The 27,339-nt window shown below is 40.7% G+C and overlaps 2 long non-coding RNA genes across 3 annotated transcripts in view; one reads left to right on the top strand and one right to left on the bottom strand.

Annotated features, from left to right (window-relative positions):
• The window catches only part of LOC135424599 (uncharacterized), a 266,173-nt gene that overhangs the window by 97,713 nt on the left and 141,121 nt on the right, over positions 1 to 27,339 (bottom strand). The window lies entirely within an intron of this gene.
• LOC135424816 (uncharacterized) lies at positions 1,680 to 10,522 on the top strand. The gene is made up of 3 exons (XR_010435371.1): positions 1,680 to 1,776; positions 3,118 to 3,251; positions 10,240 to 10,522. It is a non-coding gene; the product is annotated as an uncharacterized LOC135424816 (long non-coding RNA).

Raw genomic sequence — 27,339 nt, 5'->3', positions numbered from 1 at the left:
CCTGCAGCAGTCTCCAAATCACGGACTGGGTTTTCCTCTCATGCCAGTTTGGCACTTCAAAAGCTTCTTCCATTTTGCCCAGCTTCTTATGTTACATCCTCACAAAAGGGAGGACAGTCATCAATCAATTACTGAGAGCAAGGCTGGAATAACCCATTCAGTCACAAGCAAAAGAGTTAAAATGAATGTGAAAGTAGTCTTGGGCACAGAGCATTTTCCTGGCAAAGCTTTTTGTTTTAACTTCCTTTTATGTAAACATGTTGCCAGGAAATATCAATCTGCAATTCACTACAGCAAACACCTTAAGGCAGCTACAAAGAACATGAATAAAAAAAGACACTCACTTGACTCTCCCTAGTCACATTTGTTGGGTATGTTACATTTTGATTATTAACCATCTATCAGCATAGAGGTCTGCATCATATTCACTGCTTTTACTCCTCCTCCTTAATTTCACACACAATATAAAAAATTGAGATTAAAGCAGTCCTTTACTGCATGCAACTGGATAAGTTATATTCTTTGTCATGTTTATCACTTAGCTGGCGCAGACTTGGGTCAAATGGGCAGCCATTCCTTGTGCTGCCACTGACCTGGGGCATAAATTCAGGACTGACACTTTGCTTCTCCCTGCCTCCAGGTGGAACCACAGTTTAGGAGTCGCTGTGGCTGATGTATCAAGGACATGGCTATTCTCTCTTACACTGTTGTGGTATCTGCACTACAACTCCCATTTTGCAGAGAGGGAACAAAGCTGATGAGCTCACATTCCTCTTTCCAGCAGCAGCAAATGTCATTCTCAAAACTCAGGGCAAAAAGGAACAGTCAGACCGTGGGATTTCTTGACTCAGTGTATCTGTGAGCACGAAAGCTCATGAGGAATTATAGAGATCAGACATTTGCAAGAATATCAATGATATCTAGAGTTGTAATCATAATTTCAAGACAAAAACCTCAGCCCTTAAATGCTTTAGAAGGGATATAAACTGCAGTGCTTCATAGAAAGTTTCTAGAGTTTTTCCTGTCTTGGAAGATGGGAAAAAATTTCCCCCTAGAGTTCCTTAGACTGCAATTGCCTTTTGTTTGTGTTGCCTTTGAAGCCTGTGGTTTAAACCCTTTCTGTGACAGATATGGGCTACATAGACACTGCACTGATCCAATACATTAACTCCCATGTTTCTGGGCTGAAAATACTATCAATTTTATATAAAACTTTCTGCTTTCCTCCTTCATCGTATTTACCGCATGAACAACCCAGCACACAAATTTAATCTCTCTCTTTTGAGAGACTGAGGACAGAATTCCAGCCCTATACTGATCTACTCAGGCCCTTTTATCTCTCTAATGGCTAGTGCTGACATGTGCTTAAGGTGGGTGAGACAACAATGACAAAATAAACACTGGGCTAAAGAAAAATCATTTCTGCCACCCATTAGATAGCTCAGGATTTCTGCACGTCACCAAGTCTGCTGTGATCTACCCACACACAATGCCTTGGGTTGGCTGTGTAGTTTATTGCAGTTCTCAATGCCACTGTTGGTTCAGACACTCACTGATATTTTTCTGCATGGACAGATGTTATTTTAAGCACATCTTTTGTTGTTATGGCAAATGTATTTGTGGGCAAGTTAATCACCAGATGACCACGGGCATGATTTTCAACCATTATGTCATAGAACCATAGAATCACTTTGGTTGGAAAGGAATTCAAGATCACTGAGTCCAACTATAGGTCAAGAAGGGCACCTCTTTCATTATGAATATTCATTATGTTTTGTAAGTATTGTTATGACACCAGCGTTTTAATTTTAGGTGTTGTGGTTTAGGTGTTTTTTCCCTTAAGAACTTAATAACCATTTTCTGGCCTCTGCATGTGAGGAAACACCTGAAAATGCATCACTGGCAGCCCTGTGGAAGCCATGGTAGCAAAAAGAAAAAAGCCAAAATGCCCTTTGGGATGTGAATCAGAAATGAACTCTAGTTAGGCTTCATTCTTCCTGCATAGTAAGAGAATTCTGGGGTCCTTGTACAAGTTATCACTCTGCTGTTTTACCTTGTTTTACTGGTGCTCTAAGAAGAAGTTATGGCTGTTTCACATAGTAATGTTGTGATCAAAAACCTTAGAAAGCAAGCACTTCACACTTCAATCATCTCACTGGATGCATGTTTACATGATTAAGGGGGAAAAAAAATAAAGAAATAAAAAAGAGTCAGGACTAATTAAAGAGGCTCCAGGGCTAAACTTGACTAGCTGCCTGAAAAGATGTTTCTTTTTAAAGCCCTTATAAACATCCTAAACTTCCATAAGGAAGTTATGCTGAACCATTTGTGATGACACACTAAAATGTGATTTATTGTCCTGTGCAGCTCCCTATACAGCCAGGACGGGAAGGCATCTGTCAGGTTTGCTCTTAGGACAGAAATAGACTTCATGGTTTAGATGCCAAATTATATTTGACATTTAATTTACCATCTATGAAGCTGTAATATTTCACCTAAGCAGAAAAGGAAGAAAAACAGCAGGAAGTTCCATTTGCCAACGAGAAATGTCAACGCTCCTTGCTCTCAATAATCAGGTGTCTGAAGCAGTGGATTATTGACCATAACAGAGTACATCCAAACATGATGAACTAGGGAGGATATTTTGTAGATAGAAGTGAAGGAATAATGCATATAACAAGAACAAGTGTCATGATCATTACCTCTTTCTCCTGATCTGGTCTGGAAGACAGGCAATAGCACCAGCATTGTCAGAAAAAAAGCTGGTCCCAAGCAACACTGAGCTCAGAGCAAGACTTACTTCCAGTATTAGCAGACTTGGAATCAGTCCTGGACCAGGAGCAGGGGAGCTCCTGTATGGGATTTCTTATATGATGGGGTGAGGAGAAAGTGGAGTTACAGTGGAGTCTCTCTGTACATCACCATATTTCACAGTTGCTTTGCCTGAATCTCCTGTGAAGCTTTGGAAGGCAAAGTTTGGAGACATTTCCGAGAAAGGCAAAGAAAAGAACAAATATTAATTGTAAGTTTTCCTCAGCAAAGGACACCTGCAAACTTCTGTCAGGAAAACTCAGGGAATAAACCCGACTACACTTGTGCCTTGTTCCATATTTGTAGTTGCCAAAGCGATTTGGGTATTCTGAACCATCCAAGCGAAGATTTCACTAACGGAAGACAGAAGTATTCTTACAGAGCATGTTAAAATTAATTAACCTTCAAGAGCAGAAAACCATGAGCAAGGAGATTCAAAGGCAAGTAAACTCAATTTCCTGATTCCCAGTCCAATCCTTCATCCAACACCACATGATCTATATATTGCTTGCTACATTGGATGCTCCCTACTCAGAGCTGGAGGGGGCAGTATGGCTGTGCCTCATCCAACATTAATATGCAATCCCTTTTAAAATGGTGCCTCTTTGATTAGACTGCACTGGATAAATCAAGCTGTAAATAACATAAAGAAAACAGGTTTCAATATTCATAGTTATCATGAAGAATTTAGTGATGACAGTACAGTATATCACCGACATTAATTTCATTAGATATAAATTGTACTAGCATGACACTGATATATTATAATTAAAATTAATGATCCATTGACTCTCATCCAGAAATCCAGTTAGGATGACAAATACTCTTCTAGTACAGACCAAGGAATAAATATTCAAAGCATACAAAAGTCCAGGAGGTAAATTCTGCTTTCAGCTATGCCAAGGTTCATATGCCACTAACATTATTTAAGGCAGGGTTACAGCATGAATAAAAGGAGAGTCTGTGATGTTTGGGAAGCTCTCTGTGTCAGAAGCCAAACACCACCAATTCCCATGAGAAATCTGCTGGAGGACATGAGCTATCAGAGGAATTTCAAGCTGTAAAGAGGAACCTCTGCTGTCCCTCACCCAAATTCATAAATATCTATGTGGAGTTGGGAATCACAATAGATTAGAACTATTCAGACACGAGCAGGAAGAAATTTTAGTTAAGGAGCTTTTCAGATGCAATTTCAACATCAGCCATATCTGGACTATTATATGAAAGTGTCAGCTCCTTCTGAGAAAAAAAAGCTTCTGGTGGCTACCCAACATCCAGTGCTAATAATCCCTAAGTGCTTTGCTACACTTTATCAGAAGAAAATGAAAGGGAACAACAGTAATTCCTCTGAAGAAATGGCCTTAATCAACTCAAAATGCATTTTCATCCATTGTTTACCCGAAGTGTCATTCAGGACAAAACACAATACAGATTCTCCCTTCCTCCCAGATAAAAACCCACCGGTCTCATGAGTGCTGTAGACACAATTACTCATATCTCTTGCTGTCCTCTGCTTTTGTTACATGATTTTCCTACAATTAGATCTTAAAAGAATTGACCCTCCTTTCACCATAAACTGGAAAGACAATTTCTTCTGAATATTTAATAAAAGGTAGCAAAAGCAGCTAGACACAGTCTTTTAACCTTACAGTAGGGGAATCATCCAGATTTCAGCAGCTGTGCCTGCTTCTACTGTCAGCTTGACAACTGCCAATGAAACAAGTTAAATTTGCCAAGTTTTTAAGAGTTCAGAAAGACTTGCATTGATATGCAGAAGCATATAGGCTTGACACATCCTGAACAACCCTCTGTTTGTAACATTTATTTGGCTGAGGTGGTCACAAAGTGGGGAAAACTTCTCTATTTGCACACCTGAGAAAGATATTCCACCTGCCATTCATTTGGTCACCACCTGGCTGACCGAGCCCATGAGACTTCCTATTCAGTGGTAAAAAATTGACCACTTTCCCAGAGGGATTCAGAGCAGGTAATTTAGGAGCCTCCCTCTCCCATTAGTCACATAAATCGTGTGAGTTACAGATCTTTGCCCAGCAAAGGACCCTCTTTTCCCACCAGAACTCTGACACGTGGTGTGTCTCCTCTTCCTGACTCAAGAAAAGAACATTTTCCTGTTTCACCCTCTCTTTGCCTTGCCCAGAGACCACCCCCCTGTTTCCCAGTGCCTTCACCACTGCTCTGTCAACCCAAATATTGGGTATGAGAAGATGTGCAGGGGCCAGCAGTGACCCACAGAGCCTGTGTGTGACCACAGGCACCTGCAAAGAGAGATGCTCAGGGCATCTCCCCAGGGCTGGAATACATATGTAGCTTAATTAAGCCTTTTCCTGCAGGCTAAACTGATTCATTGGGCCAATAGCTGCTGTTTTTAGGACAGCACATGTTTAATTTACAAATTAGTGGATTACAGTAATATGTGTAACAACATATTAAATGAAGTATTAACGTAATACAACCCAAACGACACATGATAAACTACATAAGCATATATACAAATTTGATTTAATATGTTAGCTTCCTTTGCCCTCTGCCAGTCTGATTGCCTTTGCATAATCCATGTTTCTAATTATCCCCTGGTATGCCTTGCATATAAATAGCTAATTAGATAGTGTCCCTGTCAGCTATGAGGTATGTAATATCTGAAAAAAATACTCCTTTGGAAATTTAATTTAGGATAACAGATTGTGCTATCCAACTGAAGAATTAAAGCTTTCAGTTTACTAATATGTTTGTGCATTTAATATCAACCTCTTACTATTATATTAGTGCCCCCCAAATGTGTCCAGTAGTGTTATTCTATTTTTAAAAATCATTCTGTCAAAAGCTCGTACAGTAATTACAGTAAGATGCTGAAGATCTAAAAATCACATTGCATGTGATGATTTTACATGTCTGCTGAATATGTGCTAAGTGCAAAATTCTCAGCTGCAGCTCTAGAAGCCATCTGAGCAAATCATACAGAAGGGCCATGTAGTGTTCTGGGCTCTTCCTGGTCATAGCTGGGTGTTCCAGGGAATGGGGGTGGCATCTGAGCCTGACAGATGTGGGATAACCCTCCAGGAGGAACAAGACAAACCCCAGGAAAGGACGTGCACGGGAAGATCTGCCCCAGAACAACTGCTGTGCTGCAAGTCTGTAATTCAGGGGAATGCCTCTGTGTGCCCATGGCCAGGCAACAAGCTGAAAGGCAGAGTGATTTGTCACCTTAAATTATTTATGAAAGCAAGATTTACCTTCTTAGTGGCATTCAAATAGCTCTAGATTTTTTCCCCTCTCCTTCACAGGTGCCTTTGTTCATTTGGAGACTCTATTGATGTTGGCTTTGCATTGTTGTGGTAGATGCTACAGAATGAGGTGGCAGGGCATTAACATGTTATTTAGTATAATTTCTATGGAATTCTTCCATTATTTAGAGCATAGGATGAATGTATTTGGCATTCTTTATAACAGACACTCCTTGTAACTGAGAAAAACGTGGTTGTACTTCTTATTAAAAAATAATGCTAATATTGTTTTGGAAACAGAACAATACCTTTAGATCTCCTGGGGATTATGCACTAAAATTCACGGTCCTATGTGCCAATATTTAAACTATTTTCTATCTAGTCAGAAGAAACATAGGATTTTTGGATCCCATGCACCTTTTCTTATTTTGTTGTGTTATGGAAACCTTCTCAAACACTTTGCTTCCTTGCAATCAGAAAGATGAAAAACATGTACATACATCTTAGATGTTTACTCCTTTGCCCTTTTCTGCCATGACTGTGCTTCTCAAAGTCTCAGCTTTATAGAAAACCTCTTCAGAATTAAATACATTCACACATTTTTTAGGGAGTAATTGCTTGCACCTGAGATATTAATTGGGGATATCAGAATCTTCTGTAGTAGCCTGGATAGTCTGGACTGGTTTACTAGTAACAGGTTAGCAATTTCCAAGCATTCTGGATAAAACAAGAAGTAATTCATAAAATAAAGATGTGCAGTAACATTTGGAAAGTGGCAGTGGGCACAAACCATCTAGGACTGAGTTCTAGAGATGACACTGCCCCTGGAGTTCCTTCTACTCAAGCAGTCAAGCATCTGAAGACACCACCTTTCTGGTGAAGCATTTTCACTGGCAAACACAGTGACAGCTTTTCCCACTTGTCTGAAGTATTTGCATATTACAGTCTTTTCCCCACATGAGGAAATTTATGCTTTTAATCTTAATATACCATAGCAACCAGCATTACTTGCAGTAAATATATTCCTGTGATTATTTTGTATATCATCAGCGAGCTTAAATGAAAATGACAATGTCTAGAGATACTCTTTAGCTGATAGCTGTATTTATTCTGCATGTTTCTGCACTGCCTGTCAAAACAGCTGTAAAATATGCATATGAGAATGCAGATTCCTTAGAAACTCAGAAAAATGAAATAGTCCAGTCTACCCCATTTTAGATACACAGGCACTGCAAAATATATCTCCATTGATGTTTTTATTACAGCCTAAAGTAGGGAGGGTTTTTAAAGCTTTGTTGGATGTCAGTAAGAGGATCTCTAGCTATCTAATTCACTTACCAATTTGTCTATTATTAAGTGTTCAGCAGGCTGTGACGACTCCAATAAAGTGGAGGGAACTCTAAAGGAGCCATGATGTGTCACTTTTTTTTTTTTTTTTTTTAAAGCACTTCTAACATTTTTCCCCCTGCCAGAGGCAAAATTACAAAAACAAGATTGATTGTTGTCTTTTGGATGTTGTTGCATGAAAAAGATCAAACTCTGGAAATCATGCAAGATTTTCCCAGACTATTATATTTTGCAAGCAAGGACTCCAAATTGATATTCAGCTGAAACCCAGCCTTTATGCTTGGCTTAATATCTGCCTAACCCCTGGTTTAAGCATCACTCTGTATCAGGTTAGAAGTGCAGAGTCCTGACTGTGTTTTTGTTATGACTTGCCACCATCCACATGCAGAAATGATTTTCACACCTATTGTCCAGATCCAATGGCTGTACATATTAAATAAACCCTTTTTGCCCATGTCCAATAGTTACCCCAAATCAGCCACAGATTATGAGTCAAGCAATACTATGACAATATATCCATCAGAAGCCTGGGTAAATTCACTGGGTTTCATCCCAGATTTTTAGCAGTTAAGGGCAGGGTTTGGTTTTTCTGCAAAGCCATTTTGAGACACGCTCACTTGAACAGCCTTCCCAATCAAACCCGCTCCTGTTAATTATGAATCTTGCCTCTTCTGAATGAATAAGCATCTCTGTGTCTGGTACCAGTCATGTTGCTAACATTTTTGTCAGGTGCTTGTCCTCATTTTGCAATTAAAGCAGCACAGCACCGAGAAGAGGCTTTTCAATTTGCATTGTGGCTGACTGCAAGGCGTCCAGAAGCAGCAGCACAGTATAAGAGTTCAGGATATGAAAAAAAAAAAAAGGTTTATAGGCCTTCAAAGAAGGAGTCCAAGCATGTTCCTGTTCCTAAGGAATTGCAATGAGAGCTGGACACCCTCTTGCTAGTCTGGGTCAGTCCATCTGGCTGAGCAACCAGGCCATGGGTCAGGCACAGGCTGCATCAACTCCTTTTTGCAGAAGAAACTTGGATTCTAAACACATTTCTGCCTTATTTCTAGATGTTCTTCCATGTCCTTTCTTTTGCATAAATATATCTTCAAAATATATCATAAAGAATCTTTTTTTATGCAACATGATACACTGGAGAGAGATAATACCTCCTTTTCTCCTTCTTGAATCTGCACTTAGAAACTGTGGTGCAGCTCCAACACACACACACATCCTCAGCCTATGGAAACCTGCTGCTGGCTTTTGGTCTAGACACGTGTCCTTAGGGTGCAGCCATGACAAACATTCTTCAACAAAAATGTACTGGCCCTTTTTCCTGGCTGCTTGAAATAGTCCAACAGCTGCACACCATAACATCCATTTTTTATGTGTAAAGGTATCATATATTTCAGGCTGACAACAGAAGCAGAGCACAGGAGGCAGAGTGGCAGATTCCCTGTTCTAATCACTTGTCTCAAGCTCCTTCACAGGATACTCTGGGCAGTGCTTTTTTAGGTGATTAAAATCACTTGAGATTGATAGATAAAGGTGTAAGACCTGGGAGAATCTAAATGTGAACCTGCTGTCAAGACACTTTGCAGCATTACCTGAGGCATGCTGTACTTATCCAGACATGCACTGCCTGTCATCACATATTGCTTAAATACTTTAATTCTTTATTGGTATCACAGTTCATGGTAACTTTCACCATCGTTCCTACATTTATATCTTTGCTCCAGGATAATTACCCGCTGCTCTGGTTCTCTCTGAGCTGCTTCACTGACTTTCAGTCTGTCTTCGTGACAGACAAATTATTTTTCTCCTCTGCACTATCTTTGATCTGCCCTCAGATGCAGCTGGTAAGAGACCTCGACTCACACTAATTTTGAACTAGACTCACATTTTAGCTTAAAGAGTATTCCATGGTTTATGCTCTTCCCAAATTCTTTCTGGTGCCAGCTAAAGGCAATCCAGGGTTTTACCCTGGGGAGGAAGGAGAGGTTCTCCTCTGTGCTGCACCACAACTCCATAGGTGAATTCATGGGACAGCAGGAACCTTTTCCTTGTTTTAATTACAACTCTAAATGCTTCCTCTTTTAGCCTTTCTGTAAGAGACTCTTTAGGTGGACTCAGGCCCTGCTTATTCCACTCCCCTCAGGAAGCTAATGGCAGTAACAGGTACCTGTTTCAGACAGGTAACCTTCCCATAATGCCAACATCTCCTCACTCAGTCTTAGGTACAACAAAATTTGGACAACCTCACTGCCTCTGAATGCTGGGAGAGAAAGGAAGAGGAGGAAAGTCTCACAAAATTGCCTTCTAGGTTAAAACAAAATTATGAAGACCAGCACGTTTTGTGAATTTAGGGCTAGATGTTCAAAAGAGCTAATTTCTTGGTGAAGCACCTTAATGAAGTGGCCAGATGTTTCTCTGCAGGTACTGAGAGCTCAGTTGTGAATACAGAGCCCACCTAAACATGCTTTCCTGAAAGTCATTCCCCTTCTGTTCCCTTGAGTATCTCAAATGTAATTAAACTGACATTTAAAAGAAATAAATAAATCTAGCTGTGAGATTTGTGAGCTGTGGGATAGTTTTACATGAGGAAGGAAAAAAAAAGAAGAAAAACAGAAGCAGAGCAGCAGCACCTTTTTGGAAATACACCATCCCTTGCCAACACTGTATGGAGAACAGAAACATCACCAGTGCTGACATGAGAGCATTAGTGACCAGAGATAATCTGGAAAATATCCAAATTCTCCTTTAAAAACTAGAGCCACTATTTCAAACCTGACTGCTGCAGTGGGAGTTGAGTTTTAATGAGTTTGATATGTTTCTTTTCTTCTCTTTTCAGATAAATTAAGGCTGTATCAGGCTGCTTCACCAAAAGCAGGTCCAGTTCCCTGTCATGCTCTTCAAGAAGATCAGAATAACATATTAAATGAGAGTGGTGACCTGGGACATTGCAAAGGAAGGTTAATATCTGTGCTACAACACTTAGATGCACACATCTATACATGAAGGAAGGCATACAAAATATATGTTATTTCAAGTATCTCAGGGAAAGCAGGGGCAATTGGCCTACACTATAAACAAGATGTCCCATGGTTAAAAAAATAGTCAGTACACTTGAAAAATCTCATTTTTCAAAGAGCTCTATCCAAGCTAGAGTTTGTGTCATGAAACAACACAAAAACAGTCCAAATGGACTGGAGAGGGCTCCAAAAAAACCTGGAATTCCGTGCGCTGAAGCTGAAAAGCCACGTGCTGTGGCTGGGGACTGTAAGAGCCTCGATCTCAGTAAATTTAATTAAATTAAAATCTATACTGCGGACTTTCTAGGGGTTTTGTTTGTCCCCAAAATACACAAGTTTGCTCATGTCAGGCAAAACTAAACAAAAATAAAATTGATACTATCATAGCAAGAAAAAGGGCCTAGAATGACTAAGTAATTAATGCAGGTCTTTTGATTAAAGTCAATTTGCCTTCGAGATCATGACTTGCAATGTGCCCTGGGCCTGCATTAATAACCCACCAGCACGTGGCTTCCTTGGCTGTTTAATTATTTATAATTTTTATTGCTTGTTAAAACGAAGCAAGTTTAATGAGATTAATAAAATTATTTTCTTACTTAACTCTTACTTATTAAAAGTAAAGAATGGCATTTCAAGTGAGCTCCTTGATGAAAGGGAAACAAACCCTCAGCTCTCCTCTGGCCTGCCTGGAATTTTTCCCCTCTATAATAAAGTGCTGCTGGGATGTTTCCAGGGGAAGGGAGGTGGAATCAACCTCTTGCTTGGGGAACTGGGGTCAAGTGGTGTGACTGACAAGACAGGGCTGAGGGAAAGGTACTCAACTGCTGGGCCTCAGCTAAGAATTTAAACAATGGATCCAAAGATCACCAATCCCACAGCCAGGCAGGACAACAGTGTTTGTCAGGTTCCAGCTCTGGTAAAACCCATCCAGAGCAGGGCACTGGCTGGGATGGAAAAGGTGACCTGAGCATTATTACACGGCACCACTTTATTTTAGGACGCTGACCACCAAAAGCACAAGTGCCACTTGGAATTAAGAAAAACTTCCCTCCCCCCAACACCTCATAATTTATAAGTCATGTGGAATTCTGTCTTCTAAACTCTGGACTGAGATAAATAGGTGCAGCTTCTCCTCTACAAACTTATCTGCACCACTACAGCAAGTGCACCTCTAATCAAAAGTGACTTTACTTAGATTCTGCCTTTACAATCCTTAAAATATCATACTTGTGACATGTCAGCAAGGGAACACTTTCACATATTCTTATCTAGGAAATGTAATTTCTTTTCTCAGAAGTTATTGAATAAACTGTTTATTTTGAAATATAGTTTGACATACTTCCACATTTTAAAGACATATTGTAAAATAGAATTTTCAAGATCAGAACAAAACATATGATGCATTTAAAAAGATCTGTTTATAGTTACTGGGTTGAAATTCATAAATATCTAAATTAAAAATACACAATAAGGAAAAAATTACTTAGTGAAATTTCAAGCATCAGGCTGGGGGTTTTCTTCCATATCTTCCTCAAGTGTTAAAATTCCTTCATGAAATGACTTTGGTATTTCTGTGAAGGACATTGCTTGCTACAAAAAGCATCTACTAAGAGCTTTATTAATTGCAAGAAGAATGCATTTACAAAAAAATAAAAATCTACTTGGGCAATAAATATCTCGTGTAATACATGTACATCAGCTCAAGTGAATTTGGATAGCTAGAAACAGCTGTTCAGAATACTGATAGACTCAAACAATTTAGTATTCACCAATCACCTTTCTTTGAAATATTTGATTAACCTAGAAAGACACAAATAAATTCAATCAGACAAAGCCTGCAGAGCCCATTCAGTGTATGTCTAGCATTTGTGCTATTAATAAGACTAATTGCTATCAATCAATTTGTTTCACCAGCAGTGGAGATGAAAAAACCTGGAGCAAAGTAAGGGCTTGCCTTCCAGAGTAGTTCTTTGCTACATGCTGATACTGTAAATCACCCAGTAGTTTCAACAGCATGATTCACTTTCACAAAAAAAAAAAAAAATAAAAAAGGAAATGCAAAAGAAATCTTGCAGGTGTTTGGTCTTAAACATTCTCAACTGGGAAAAGTGCCTTTGCAAGCAAAAGCAGAATTTGAAGCCTAATAAGAAAATGCATTTTGATTTCGTTGTCCCAGTTAAAGATATTAAATACAGTCCCCCAGCTGCTTCTGAGGATCTGGAATTGTAGCTGGGAAAGGCTTCTTGGAGACCAAGGCCTGGAAACACAGAGGACTTAGGTCTGTCTTCCTAAAACATCCTCCTCCACCTCAGCCACAACTGATGGTCTGGCTCAAACCATCCCTGGCCCTGCTGCCACCTTGGACATGTTCCATCCCACCAGGACTCACAGGATGATGCACTTCATCCCTCCTTCTCAACTTGGTTGTTGGGAATCCTCCTTTTAAACCAGATATTAGCCTGCTTAATCTTTCCCAGTTTCATTACTATAACCACAGTATCCAGTGGCAAAGGAACTCATGCACACATGGGAGAGATGCAGCACCTAAACCAGATTTATATCTTCCCTCGATATTATAACACTAACAAGTTTAGTACTCAAGAGTTGCAGGCTTCCCAGTGGCATCTTTATGAGGCCCAACTGACTCTCCACCAAAATTTATACCTGTTTCAGCCTGTTCCCTGAACCACAATCATAGACACAATAAATTTAAAGGCTCCTTTATGTGACAGAGACACTTTTCAACGCTCCCTTTACACGGCACAGAGGGGACAGCACTCCTGTTATTTGGCAAAACTCATTCTTAGGACTCACAAATATTTTGCAATTTGGAAAAAACCCACAAATATTAAGGAGAAGAAATTAAGTCAATAAATTGAGCTTGCTTTGTCTCTGAGCCAGAAGCACAGCCACGTATTTTGGTCCCTCCAGCAATGGCCTGTCCTCCATCCACCCTGTCAGCAGTGCTGAGCTGATGGCTTTGAAGGTTCAGGAAGGGCAAACAGGCTCTGAAAGCTGGAAAACTCACCAACAAGGCCTCTATTTCTTCTATTCATTCAAAAACCAGCAATCAAACTTATATGCAACACTGTCAATAAGAAATGGTGCTCCACGGTGAAGTCCAAAGGACTCCTACAAATCCACAAGAAAGGGTGAATGTGACCCACTGCACCTTGACCTTTAAAGAGCTCCATTGGAGCAAATAATCTGAGAGACCTGAAGAACTTCATAAAACCTGACCTGCTAATACATTTTCACCCAAGTCAACTTATGAAGAGGAATATATCACAATATTGCCGAAGTTTAAGTTGAAGGAAGGTTTTAGCTGTAAACATAGCTGTTCAAAAGATAAATATTTAAACAGAGTCTTCATGTCATAGTCTATAAAATATAATATTCACCACTTGGTTGTAAGCCAATGGGAAATTTTAACAGAGAATAGACTGCTTCTTTTCACAGTTATTTAAAGCAAATTAACAGTGACAGTAATGTTATTTCCTTGGCACAACTCTTCTTCATTTCTTTTCAGCTGTCTCCTGATAGAATCTTTAGAGAAGTTTAAACTGATTTCAAGAAATCCTCTGGAAAAAAAAAATGCACTTTGCTATTATATATCTTTCAGGTGTTCACAGAAGTGCAGAAGAAAGAACATTTGCATTTCCACTAAAATGCTGTGTTTATACAGAGCTGTAGATGAGAAATGACAACACATGTTTTTCAGGACTATAAATATTCACTTTCATTAAACTGAAGAGTTAAAGTTTTGAACTGTGACCTGTTTCAGGTAAATTGTGCAGGAAAACTCCTACATAAGATTTTTGTAATGAGGTAAATTGCTGAAGGATCAGTCTGATACAAAGCTGAATTAAAAGGTGCTGCAAATTCACAGCTAGGGATCTTTGTGGTTTGAAACAGGCCACTTAAACCTGTTTTTAGGGAACTATTTCATGCTGCTCCATTGTTAAAATATTCACCATAACAAAATCAGCCTTCACTCACAGGAAGGAACTACTTCAACAGAACCCTTTCTAGAATTCCACTCATTTAGTCCAACAGTGATTCTCTGCTGTAACTAACTTCTTCTGAAAATACATGTCATTGCCTAAAATCATTGTTTCAGATGTGAAAAACTTTAAGAACTTAAGAACAGAGGATTCTTATCCACAGAGGCCAACAAAATTACTTTCTTTAAATTCAGTTTGGTTGTGAGGGTCTCTCTTGTCTTCTAAAGCCTGATAAAAACACTTCTGAATTCAACTCTTGTCTTTGACTTCACTTTAGTAGTCCTTGAAAGACATATCTAGAGAATACTTGATTCAGAGCTATAAATCATATATGTCATAGCTGAAGCTGAGCTACAGCTTTCAGAGTCCACTGTACTTGAATCAAGATTTATGCTGTTGAGAAAAGACCTCAAAAGGATTTGGACTTTGGGCTCTCTCTTCTCCAGCTCCTGCTATTTGCCACCACAGATCCTGGTCAACAGCCAGTCCACTCCTGCAATTCCAGCCAATGTCACTCATCTCCCCCACTGAACTGTCTTTTCCAGCAGTATCAGCCAAGTTATTTATTGTAGAGCACTGGATATTTAAGAACGAGGGGTCCTGGGAGAACTTAGCTGATATTTTTACCTGCTTCTGCCAAGACATTGATGCTACAAACCTCTGGATCTTTGGAGATCCTTGTGGTCCCCCAATGCCTGACTGCATCCTTAATTCCCAACTCTGTTCATAGCAACCTTAATTAACACAGGTTGCATCATGTGTGTTAGAGTGCCATGCAATGAAATTAAGTCTCCTGACAGCAAGTTGACTTTTAGGGCTCTGTGCCAAGAAACCTAATTACTATAAACAATCATTTACAGAAAACCAGCTTGCTTGTAGTAACTTGTGCCAGTCCATTGGAGGAGGCTGCAAAAATCCAACAAGTCACAAGGAGCTACTTTTTAATTCCTTACGTTATTATTGCCTATCATTAGACAACATTTGCTTCAACAAAAGTGTACTCCATCCAATAATTCAGTTTGTTTTGGTCAGGGTTTTCCTGCTTTGTTTTTAAATTTCTCCTTCAGGCAACACCTGGAAGTGGTACAAAGCAGCTGATGTTGCTTTCCAGAAATCATATTCAGGGCTAGTTCCTTTTCTTAGGAGTGCTTGGACTTAACAGCCAACAGCTCAACCTCCACCAGTTTTCTGCTCCAGTTAAAAAGGTCTGTAACTCACTGAAACAGCCCAGAGCAGGGACAGCAGTTTGTGGTATTTCTGGATGCATCTGCCTAAAGATAAGCTGCTCTCACAGGTGTTTTTATTCCATATTTTGTTATTGAGATATGGTACCAATTAAGACACAAGTGCAGCTATCTTAACTTTCTCTCCTCTCTGCATTATTGTGTAAATAAATTTTCCATACCCCTCCCTCCTAAAATAATCCAATTAATATAATAATTACCACCAAGTACATCAAGCATTCCATAATTAATGGCTCTAAATGCCCATATTTTCCCTTATGCAAATAAGCACCTATGTCAACACAGTGCTAGCAGAGGGTTCTCTATTAAAGAAAGACATTAGGGGAGTTTCAGTTTTGTTTTTCCCCTTCTTCTCTCAGCAGTCTTCATCAATATAATAAAACTCTCATTATAAAATCATTAGTGTAAATGCAAATAAAGTTTTACATTGCTAATGGCCCCACCAGGTCGTTAATCACTTGACGAGTCGCGCTGCATTAACGATATCATTGATTACACACGATACAAGGGGATGACGTAGGACACCTTACATTGCCTTGGACTGAACTATTCACAGGATGGGTTTGTGTTCACAACTATTTTTCTGTGTTGTTCCTATGCAGGAATCTAGACGATCCTAACTGAAAAAATTCAGTAAAACTCCAGACTTCATGTCCCAAAACTTTCTGGATCTCTCTGCTGCCCTTTGCATGTTGCCCCTGACCCAGCTCAGTCCTCCCCTGCCTTACCCTACCCCTTCACTGATTTAACAGTGAGAAATGATCAAACCTCCATTCAGCAATTTAGATTAAACAATGCAGCATAAACATATTTGATTGCATTTCCATCACAGTGTTTTTCCCGCAGCCATCCTGTATTTCCACATTTATCTGGGGCTCATTGGTGAGATATCAGCAGATATTGCCATGAGTCAACAAGGCAGAACTGCACTAACCAGCCACCAAATCACAGGAAACAGGTTCTGCACAGTACAGGCAAATCTCTCTGATGTAAGGCAATAGAGAGAGACAAAGTTCCAGCCATAGTTTCAGCTTTAAGTCCTATATATTGATCCTGAAAAAACTTGTGCTTACACATTGAACTTTATTACTTGCAGAAAGAACTGCTGTGTACCTTGTAAATGTGTGAACATGGTATGACTGCAGTGTAGAAGGCCTTGATCTGGTATCTCTTTTCCCTTGGTTCCTACCTACCCAAAGTTGTTTTTGTTCTTCCAGAAGAAAATACTGAGGATTATTCTAATTAATTACTCCAAGAAGAAAGGGGGCTGATTGCACTAGTAATCACAAACATTTCAGACAGATATTTAAAGTGTGAAGCCAGATACAAGGGAAGAGGTGAAAACAGCTCTTCCACATTTCAGAAAAAGAGTGTATTTTAATTTAAAAAGTTCATAACTCCTGGTCTTAAACTATGAATTTACTTTTCCATAATCCAAAATATCAAAGGAACAAAAAAAATTGTGAGAGAGTTTGAATATACCACATGAAAAATGGAAACAGAGGACCTTGACTTTTGATACTGACCACCTGTTAAACTCAGGAGCTAAGTGCTTCTCTCAAATTAACATGGATCCAGTCATGGAATGGCAACCTGCAGCCATGGACAGTCTGTCAGCAATCCAAGTGACAAGTGGGTCCAACCCTGCTGATGTTTTATGAGACCAAGAATTACGTGTTACTTAATGGCAGCTGAAAGTTAAACAAGAAAATCAATGCCCCTCAGAAACTGCTGATAAATAATTTTTAAAAGAGAAACACTCCTCAAGTTGCAAGTCAAGTACTTAAACACTAAGCAATACCAAAATTAGGGTTGTCTGGGCAACCTGAATCCAGCTTTTCAGAGACCTTCTTTCACCCGTGCCCCGTGTGCATGATGATACACTCTTTAATTAAGAGAGCAACATCCAAATGAGTTCTGCCAAGAGACATGCCAGTCTTCTGAAGTGAGATCAAGGAAACATCTCCTTTTCATCTCACCTTTTTGTGTGATGCAGTCATTGCTACCATATTGTAGCTGCTATTTCCAGTGGGGCTTCCCAGATTTACTGCTTAGAGAAGCACTTGAATACCTGAGGCTTTCAAGTTAGTTAAGGAACAACAGTAAATGCTCTCAACATCTGGTAGGTGTGTTGGGGATGGAGGAGGGGAGAGAGTAAAAAAGGTAAGGGGGAAAAAAAAAAAGGAAAAAGAGAAACCTCCAGCTAAAGTGAACTGACTGCACTGAGAAAAATTTCTTCTTTCAACTCCAGGATTTCCTACCTGAGAATTTTCCTTTCTGCTCAGGTCAGTAACCTCTAAAAGACTTGACAAGACAGTAAGCAGTGCAATGGCTGCACACAACAATGCACCTACCTTACATGTAAAATGGTATATTAGAGGTTTGAAGGCTCTGGGGATCAGAAGGATAGCTCAGGAAACAGAGATTTATCTGCATCTTACTGGACTTGGACTCCATGCTTGCCTTGCACAGGTTATTTAGGGTTTATCTATATTATGCAAAACAGCACTTAAGAGACACCTGAGCTGGCTGGAAATGAGCTACACCAGAAGGGAAGGCAATAGAGCAGCATCAGCTTTCCCCAAACTCATTAGTTTGGCTGTTCTGCCATGCTAATGGAGCTGCACTGCAGCTGGGACTGAGGAAATGAAGGCAGCAGCTCAATCAGAGCCAGCTCAGGTGTCTTTACACCACAGTGGATCGTGTAGTTAAACATATGCTAAAAGTGCAGCTACACTCTCAGTGTGAGCTGATGGAGTCACCAAGCTTGGGCTTCCTGCGGCAGCCCTTTCCTTTTCCCTTGCTCTTCCTGGGTGCTCCTCACCCTTCCCCTGTCCCAGCAGACTTGTACTGCACAGAGAGTGAGCCCATGGAATTCCAGCTGCTGCTGGAGGCCAGGAATAGCTCTCACAGCAGCAGCATTTCCAGAGGAGCTGGAGGTGGCTGTTCATTGCAACTGGGATTTTGCAAAGAGGGGACAAAGACATTTCACTGTCCCCAGAGCAGTAACAGGCAGTGGGGACAGGGAGTCAGGAGCAATTTGCTGTGTGTGTGTGGGAGACAAAGACAAAAAAAAGGAACACACAAGAAAGAAAAGGAGAAAAAGCATTCAGTGGTTTCAAGGGCCCTCCTGTAGCTGCACCTTGAGCAGCAAAGGGGAGTGTTTAGTGCATCACCTGTTCAATCACTGCACATACAGCCCTAGGGATGAACTGGGTTTATTGCTCTGGGGGTGGCTGGGAAAGCTCAAAGACAGAAGGGAGAGATAATTAAGCAGAGAGGTGTCCTACTGGGTAGGGTGATTGCAGGAGGGTCACCTGTATGTCCTGAGAACCAGGGCCACTTAATTGCTCAAAGATTAATACTTAAGCTTCATCCCCAGGTGGCATTTCCTAAGGCCATGGGTTAAGGCTTATGCATTTTTTTTTTCTTCCCTTCCTATGAGAAGCAACACAGATTCAATTCAGGGCTGAAGTTCAGTGTGAACTCAGTCTCAAAAGATCTCAGAGCAGCCAGGGCAGCTGGGAAGTCACAACTGTGGAAGTCAGAGACAAAGGAAAAGGATGAAGAAAGGGGCTTAGTTATTTTTGTGCTTTTTAATTTTAAATTTTTCTTAGACATAAAGAAAAAAATGGTATTACCCTGTGATTCACCAATCACTTTTGGAAGTTTTTCAGCTTCAGACTTCTCCAAAAACTCTTAAAAACTAGATTCTGCACAGTGCAACATTCCTACCTCTTAGAGTTAGATCCTATTTAAATCAAGCTTGTCCAGGCAGTCTATTTTGCACCAATTATGCTGCCGAGTCAGAGGCCTTGTCACAAAAATAAAAAGCCTGCTGCTTTTTCAATACAGCTGTTAAAAGTAAACTGGAATTAGCACATATGATACTGCCTTCCTATTATCATCACTGCCTCATACTTTTTCTTTCAAGGCTGTTTGCATGGGAATAAAGAATATATTTACAGTGCTGGCCTTGTTAAAGAGAATAATATTCAGCTAATATTCAAGGAAACATCTGGAAAGAGAAGAAGTTAGAGCAGCAGAGCCCACATTGGCAATTTGATCCTTATTTTCAAGTTTCAGCAAAAACTTACTAGCAACCAAGAAAAACTGTAACCTGTAATGAAAGGGAAGAATTCCTCTTAACACAGCTACACGGGTGTTTTCACAGCACATATATTGGCAAATGCACATGCTCACTTGGGGCTTGATTACTTGAGTGAGAACAGCAAAAGGGACAAGATCCAATTCAATTCAACAGCCTGCCTGGCCCCCTGGTACTCTAATATTGCATGAGGAACTGGATTTGAACAGTTCATTCTTGCTGAGCAGTGCCACTTCCCCAGGAAGTTCCCAAAACAAAGAGAAAGGGTTTGTGTTTGTCTAAATTATTTCTTTGAACAGGGAGATGCTACTAGATACAACCTGTCAACTGCAAATGTATGTCCAAGTTCAGGCAGAATTTGTTTTTTAGTGTCTAACCACTGCTTTGGTCAGTTTGGCACATGGGCAGAGCAGAGCCAGAATAAATGAGGCAGAAATTTTCTGTCCCTGGAGAACAATTGCCAGTCTTGCCAGCAAGGAATCAACTGACATCACCAACAGAAATATGCACTTTTCCTGCTTATACTGTGTCTTTTCTCTTTGAAGAGCATAAGAAAGGCTGCAAGTATGCTTCACTCTACTCTGCACGCTGGCTGACAGCAGGGAAACATGAACCCAGCATCCTTTTGTACCACAGAACACTAGAAAGGATTCTTATATCTAGGGGCACAGTCTTTTTTTTTGCATGATAAAGCTCTACACTACCAATCTCTTCCAGCCTGAGCCTGTAAATCCCTCTCTATATATTTAACAAAGTGAGCAGAGTGTTGATATTGCTTGCAGGGAAGGTGCTTCCCAGCCAGAATTACCAAACAGCTGCTTGAGGAGGTCCCAGCAGCCTCATCCTTAAAGCTCAGGATCAGCACTGGAGGAAGGTGCACGAGGTGCCTCGGAATTTAACGTGATGGAAGTGACAACAGAGGTGATTCTGACCCATCCTCCTCCTCACAGGGAGTGCACCTGAATGCTTACCTGTCACCTGCTGTTTTCATTAGCACTGCCATGCCAGTAATCAGGACACTGCAATGGGAACTGTCACAGATTCCAGGCATCCAAGTGGAAAATCGCTCTTTCCTTGTCACACTGCACCCAGGCAGCAGAAAAGCAGAAGCCATTTCAGGGCCTCAGTTGCCAGGAGAAGAGGGAACAGTCTCCTCCAACTCTTGTGGGGGATTTCATGGTTATTACACTGTGCACCTAAACCACAGGGCACAGAGGGCACCACACGGGTCACACAGGGCATCCCTTTGTGCCCCCAGCCCTATCCCACGTTCACTGGCTGATGGAGCCACATTAGGGCAGCACCTGGACCGATGCACCAGGGATTTAGTAACAGGAAGCACCACTAAATCTCTTGCTTTCTACAGCACTCTCATCCTCCCTGCTCAAGCAGACACTGAAGCAAGTCACACACTGGCAATGTCTTCACCCCCAGCATGTTGCTGGACCTGAGCACCAACCAACAGCATCTGCTTTGGGAACAAGCCTCACCCAGCATCAGCTCACCACTCAGAGAAAGCCTGCTTCTCTGAAGGTAGAAGGGGGACAGGAAGGGAGGCCCACCCTCTGAACACCTCCAATATTGGTATAAAAGAAGAAAGAGGATCATGGAACTTGGATCACAGGAATCTTAAGAGTGCCATTAAGAGCCTCCTACTTTTTAAATCACTGCATTTTTGTTTAGTTAGTTTTATGTACACTCCTTCCTAGGGTACCTTGAGAAAAATAAAACAAATACAAGAAAAAAAAGTGAAAAGAAAATAAAATCAGCCTAAACGGTAGCAGAGTCTTAGAACAATTTTTTTTTTAAGTTGGAGTTTGAAAAAAAAACAAAAACAAACATCTATTTAGGGATAGAAAGGGAGACCAGGCTCAGTCTTCAATTATTTGGGTTGGCAACATCCTACCTGTTGAGAACACACAGGGCACACTCAGCCCCTGCCATGCCCTGTCCTGGTGTCTCTCCGAGTCGTCGCCTGCAGCTGCCAACAGGGGACTGACAGAAACGCCAAGGGCACATTAAACATTTAAGTTACCTGCTCCTGTGTCTAATATTGAGGTTTCTGCTTGTATTCTGTGCCTGACAGGGAAGTCATACCCTCATGAAAGAATAATGTGCCGAAGTTTGTGTTGCAGAACTTCCAACTGGCGTGGCTGAGTGCATCCCAATGAGGTTTAGTTTAGCAGCCCCAAACTAGGAACTCAAGTCATCTGTAAGCCTGATCTGTTTGTGTTCAGTCCTATGTCAAGACAGAGGTTTCTGTGATTATCTCCTAGTCCAGTACATTTTTCTAATGCACAAGAGGATTCATTTTCACTGATGAATCCCTAAAATATGGCCTGCCCACCCCACTGTTTGTAAACTACAGGGTATGCACAATTATGCTCTTACTGTGACTGAGTTTAAGTCCTCTGTTTAGGGCTTATACCCTAAATGATTTTCTTCTTAGCAAATTAGTGAGAAAATTGTACCTTGCCCAGAGCAAAACAAAAAAAGACTGGGCTGCTCAGTGGGGATCCATAAGTGTCTGGCTCAGTTTTTCCTGGCTGGCATTTAAACAGCAGAAAAACAGCATTAACATTTCCATGGGTTATTATATGCCCCCACAATTTAAATGTGATTTTGCTTTTAAAGCAAAACTCTGCAGCTTTCAAAGCTTACTGTATGTGGAAACTTTTAGTGCAAAAAAAAAAAAAAAAGGCCAGAAAAAACCATCACCTGTGGGTTTTAAGTCCCCATCAAATGTAAAAGCTCTCAGCTCCCAAGTCTGAAAAACAGAGTCTGAAAGTGCAGTGATGTTTCTCCTCTTTCTTGGGTTGCCAGAAGAGTGTCATTGTCCCTTTTTCGCTGGAAACTTGCCCAGTCTTGAACAAGACCTCAGGTGCTGTGCATTTTAAGATGCACATCCTCAATAAAGGATTTACTCAGGTTTGGTCTGATTCCATCCTCTGCTTGTTTTACCCACTGGAAATCTGCTCGTGTGCCTGCAAACCACTAATCTCAACCTCTGGCCATAACTGTTCATGGAGAAACCCAAAACTTCCCAGTTTATTTTGGCTGAAGGCACAACTTGGAACCCAGGCCAGTTCCTGGGTGCAGACACACTTGTGGCACTGCCAATCTGATCATCTGACCACGCATGACAAGGATTTCTTGTCAACCTTCAAAACCGTGGCTCAGGTGGATACAGAACACCATAATAAATAATAAAACTTCACATTTTCTCCCTATTTTTCAGGTTATTTCAGGGACAGAAGGAACCAGGATTACACTGAGGAGGCACAACCAGCTCAGAGTCAAGGCCAGGGACTTTAGGAGAACATGTAAGGCATCCCAGAGAACACAGACTAAAGAATCAGCTGTGTGGGGAGGTGATTTTTCCCTTAAACTGAGGCATTATGCAGCTGACTTCTGTACTACAGCAACAAGACTGTATAAATATTTGCATTTATATTTAAAATCTTTTCTGGTTACTCAATAAGAAGATCCTCTTCTAAGCTATTTTGTTAGAAACACACCTCCCCCAGCAGGTGAGTGTTTCAAGGCAACTTCCCTTCAGGACAAAAATAAGAGGATCTGGTAAAAATTAGGATGTTTCAGTTTGATCTCCTCTGAAGAAGTAATTTCTCTTTTGTTTCAAGTAGCTCTGTTCAGGTAATTCTTCTGTGGCACAACTACACTGCTTATGTTAAATATTCCAACAGACCTAAAATTATTTAATTTTATAGGTGATTGGAGAGTCTTTGCTTTCATTTCCATTTGGATTTTTCTTTTTTTAATACAATATCCTAGGAAATGTTGATGCTGGGCCCTTTCTAACATTCCTATTGCTGTCTCCGGGTAGGAGGGGAGAACCAGCAGCACCTCATGCAGCTCCAAGTTCCTCACAGAACTGCTGCTGTTGGTTTACATCATTCCTTGCTGAATAACTGTCTCTCAAAAGGGTACTTCATGTCTGCTCTGACCTCCTGTAACTTTAGGTTAATATGAGTAAAAAAGGAAACACAGAGAGGACAAAAATAGTTGGGGAAAAAGAGTGAGATGTGAGCTCTAAACCCACAAAAGTCCCTACTCTGAATTTAGTATTAGAGCACACAACCTGCTTTAAATACTTCACTTGCAGGCAGCACAGAGACAGACACAAAAGCATTTTGAATTATTTCTTCCGAGATGATGTAGCAGAGCAGGACAACAATGACTTTAAAAGGAACAGTTTATCTCTACAAAGTATTAAACTTTCAAAACATTTTTCTCTCTCTCTCGAAGCCTTTTAAAATCACAATGCACTGAGCCACTGGATTAAACCCTGGGACCCCACTCTGCCACCGCAGCTGATGAGCAGCTTCTCTTCCAGGGGTGTTATTCACAGATTGTGACAGGGGAAAGGGCAACCCACAGCAGCAGGATTGCCTTATGCCTTCAAAAGAATTTATTTCCTGAGCAAATATTGTGTGACATGGGGTCACTAGGATTTGAAGAGGTGGGATGAGGCCAAGAAGAACCTGAGCACGAACAGCGAAGAGAGGAGATGGTGTTACTGCCTCAGAAAGTGTCCCTGTCCCGTGTTCTACCACAGTATGTCCAACACAGCTGCTAAAGTGCTTCTGCTAGGCACTTGTGCAAATAAAATCTGATTGCTTGAACACACAGAGAAAGGAAACAGGAATTACAAGTTGCCAGGGCCACCAAAGTGGCTCCGGTGGAGATTCAAGGAAATAGTTAAGATTAATATGCCAGAATTGTTGTCAATTCTTTTTGTGTGCGTTTGGCTTGTTTGGTTTTTTTCCCACCTTCCTCCAGGATTTTATCACCTCTGTCAGAAAACCCCCAAAGGCCAAATCAAGCAGTACATCCAGAGGGAGTAGTCAAGTGCCCTATTTCAATACACAGAGTGAAACTAAAACAACTCTTACAAGAATCAATAATTCAAATCTCGCTTCCCACCCTCCCTTCTCCCCAGCCCAGTGTGGAATAGTGCATATCTCAAAAATATATCTTTATTTTCAGAAACACTTCCAGTGGAACAAGCAGGTAAATAGCTATCAAAGCCAAGGCTTAACCTAAAGATTTTTGCTCCCCAACACAGTCCAAACCAGCGGTGGAAAAAGCCTCTGTGATCAAAACCCCCTCATGGCTCTGTTTTGAATTAGAGCACATCTGTGCTACCCAGCATCACAAACTCCAATGTATAAAAGCTGTTTCAGATCTCATTCACGAAGGCCAAACAAACAGGGTTACAAGTACTTCTTTTGTTTATAACAATCTACAGTGAAAGGTTTGCATAGAATCAGTTCTGAACCTCATTTCATTTTACTCGTTCTCATTTTGGAGCACAAAATGAAATTAGCACAACTCCCTCTTCCAAACATAAAATTGTGTTGATGTCTGAAAAGCAGCCTGATTTGTAAATATCTATTATGCACCACTTGTGCATAAGCAAGGATGCAATTAGCCAAATTCATTCTGCGTTTGTGCTCTTTGATTGCCAGAAATCTTTACCACGGGAGCAGGAGCTGCCCTGGCTCACAGGGAGCCTGGGCTAAGGTTTGAGCCCAGCTGTGCCACCCCCCCAGCCCCTTCCCTCCTCTACTGCTTTAGGATTTTGTCTCAAAGGATTCCAGGTATGGCCAGGTCCAAGGAAATTGCTGCAATTCCTCATCTCCAAAACTAGCATTTAATGCAGCTTTTGAAAACCAGAATGAAAAGATTAAGAGGCAGATTGATTTTCAAGGTACTTCAAAGCGCAAAACATTGAGCTTGGTTAACGGTTTCACTCAAAATATTATGGGAAATATGGCTTTCTGTTTAAAGATGGATGGAGCAATCTGGCTGACTGCCTGGCTCCAGTGCTTGCCTGCTGCTGAATGTACTTCAAGCTACTTTTCAAACCTCATGATGGCAGGACAGCCCTTACTATCAATGGGACAATTTCCGTGAAAAATCAACAGAAATGTCTTGCAACAGGCAGGCTGTGCTCCCAGGGAGCTGCTTCTAAATGGAACAGCACAAACTCAAGCTTGACTCCCAGCTTTCTTTATACTCAGCAGTTGTGCAAGGTTTAAGCCAGTTAAAAATCCAATTCAATTCAGGGCAACCTGCTCTTTGGCTATGCCAGTTTAAATTGAGTTCATCCTGGTTTAGGCTGCTCCTGTCAGTAACCTCAAAAACCCCCATGGACAGCAGGAGCAGATTTTGGGAGGAGCACGTGTGTAAAAGGGAGGTGGAAAGTAGTGGTTGTTGTGTGGGTAACCCAGGTTAACGTGGTCAGTGTGGCTCACACGTGGGGAAGCAGCAGCACCTCACCAGCCTGGAGGATCCTGAGGGTGGCTCAGGAGTTGGAAGCTCTGGAGTCTGTGCTCATCTACCTCTGCACGTGCCCTCAGCTGCAGAGCTGAGGTTGCTATAGAACCCCTAAGGTCAAAACACTTCAACACTTAGTGTAGCTGGACATCTGTTCCTCAAAAGGAGCAGCACCACCTGTTTTGCAGATGAAGCACTAACAAAACCCGATCTTATGCACTCGTTAAGAATAAAAGCCAAGTATTGCAACTGGAAGGCTGAAATAAAGGCCTTTACATTACTCGTGACACTCTTTAAAATGGCAGGTATGTCACTAATTATACCAGTCATGTACCAAAAGTGACTGTTAAAACAGAAAAGTAAGTCTTGTACTTAATTGAAAATTTGCTATGATGCTTAACTTCTCTGAGTTACTCTTCCCCAGAAAATGAAACAGCCTAATTGGCTTCACTTTTGTGTGTAACTATCTTGGATCTTTTCCATTTCCTAATTCATATGCACTTGCTGTAGGTTGCAGTGTTTGATTTTTGCTCTCTCTCGTTTGGGAGAGAAAGAGCAACAAGAGTTCTAGTGCAAATAATGACACTGGAATTACTAAGTCACTGGTATTTGATTTTGTAAATGTTAACTTTTTAAACTAAGAGGTTTCAGTCAAAATTGACCACATAGTTTGTCCTTAAAAAGCAAGAGAATGGAAATTAAATATTGCAAGCTACTGATTCTATGAAAAAGTTTTTGGCTGGAGGCAAGCTAAGAAATCAAGAAAGCAGGGATGCCACAAGAGTCATTAAAAGAAAGTTTGTTTGAAGTATATACATCTCAGTTAACAAATAACATCTCCATCACTAAGATGCATGCATGTTAATTTGAGGAAAGCTCAGATTTATTTTATTTTAGCACCACATCTTCAAAAACAAGCCTTAATGCTGGCAGATATTCCAGACATTCTAGTTCAGCATTTTCAAAGTTTTGAATTATGCAGAGAGAGACAATATCTTTTATTAGAAGAGACATTAAAATGCAGCAATTAACAACAAACTGCTTGATTTGCAAGTTTGATGCTTTCGTTTGAAAATGGACCTAGTTAACTAAACACTGTTCTATTGCAATGACATTTTTAACATAAATACAAAATCATCACACACAACAGCTCACACTGTGCACCACAAATTAATTCCAGCAGTAGCACCGGTGCTCGAATTCTCATTTTTCACTGTCATATGTGTGGTTTTGGTGTCAGAAGTGGTACATCTAAGCCTTTCC

The sequence above is a fragment of the Pseudopipra pipra genome, chromosome 19 (assembly GCF_036250125.1).
Source record: "Pseudopipra pipra isolate bDixPip1 chromosome 19, bDixPip1.hap1, whole genome shotgun sequence".
NCBI classification, from domain to species: domain Eukaryota; kingdom Metazoa; phylum Chordata; class Aves; order Passeriformes; family Pipridae; genus Pseudopipra; species Pseudopipra pipra.
Note: the sequence above shows the minus strand (reverse complement) of the source record. Positions and strands in the feature narration are given on the sequence as shown.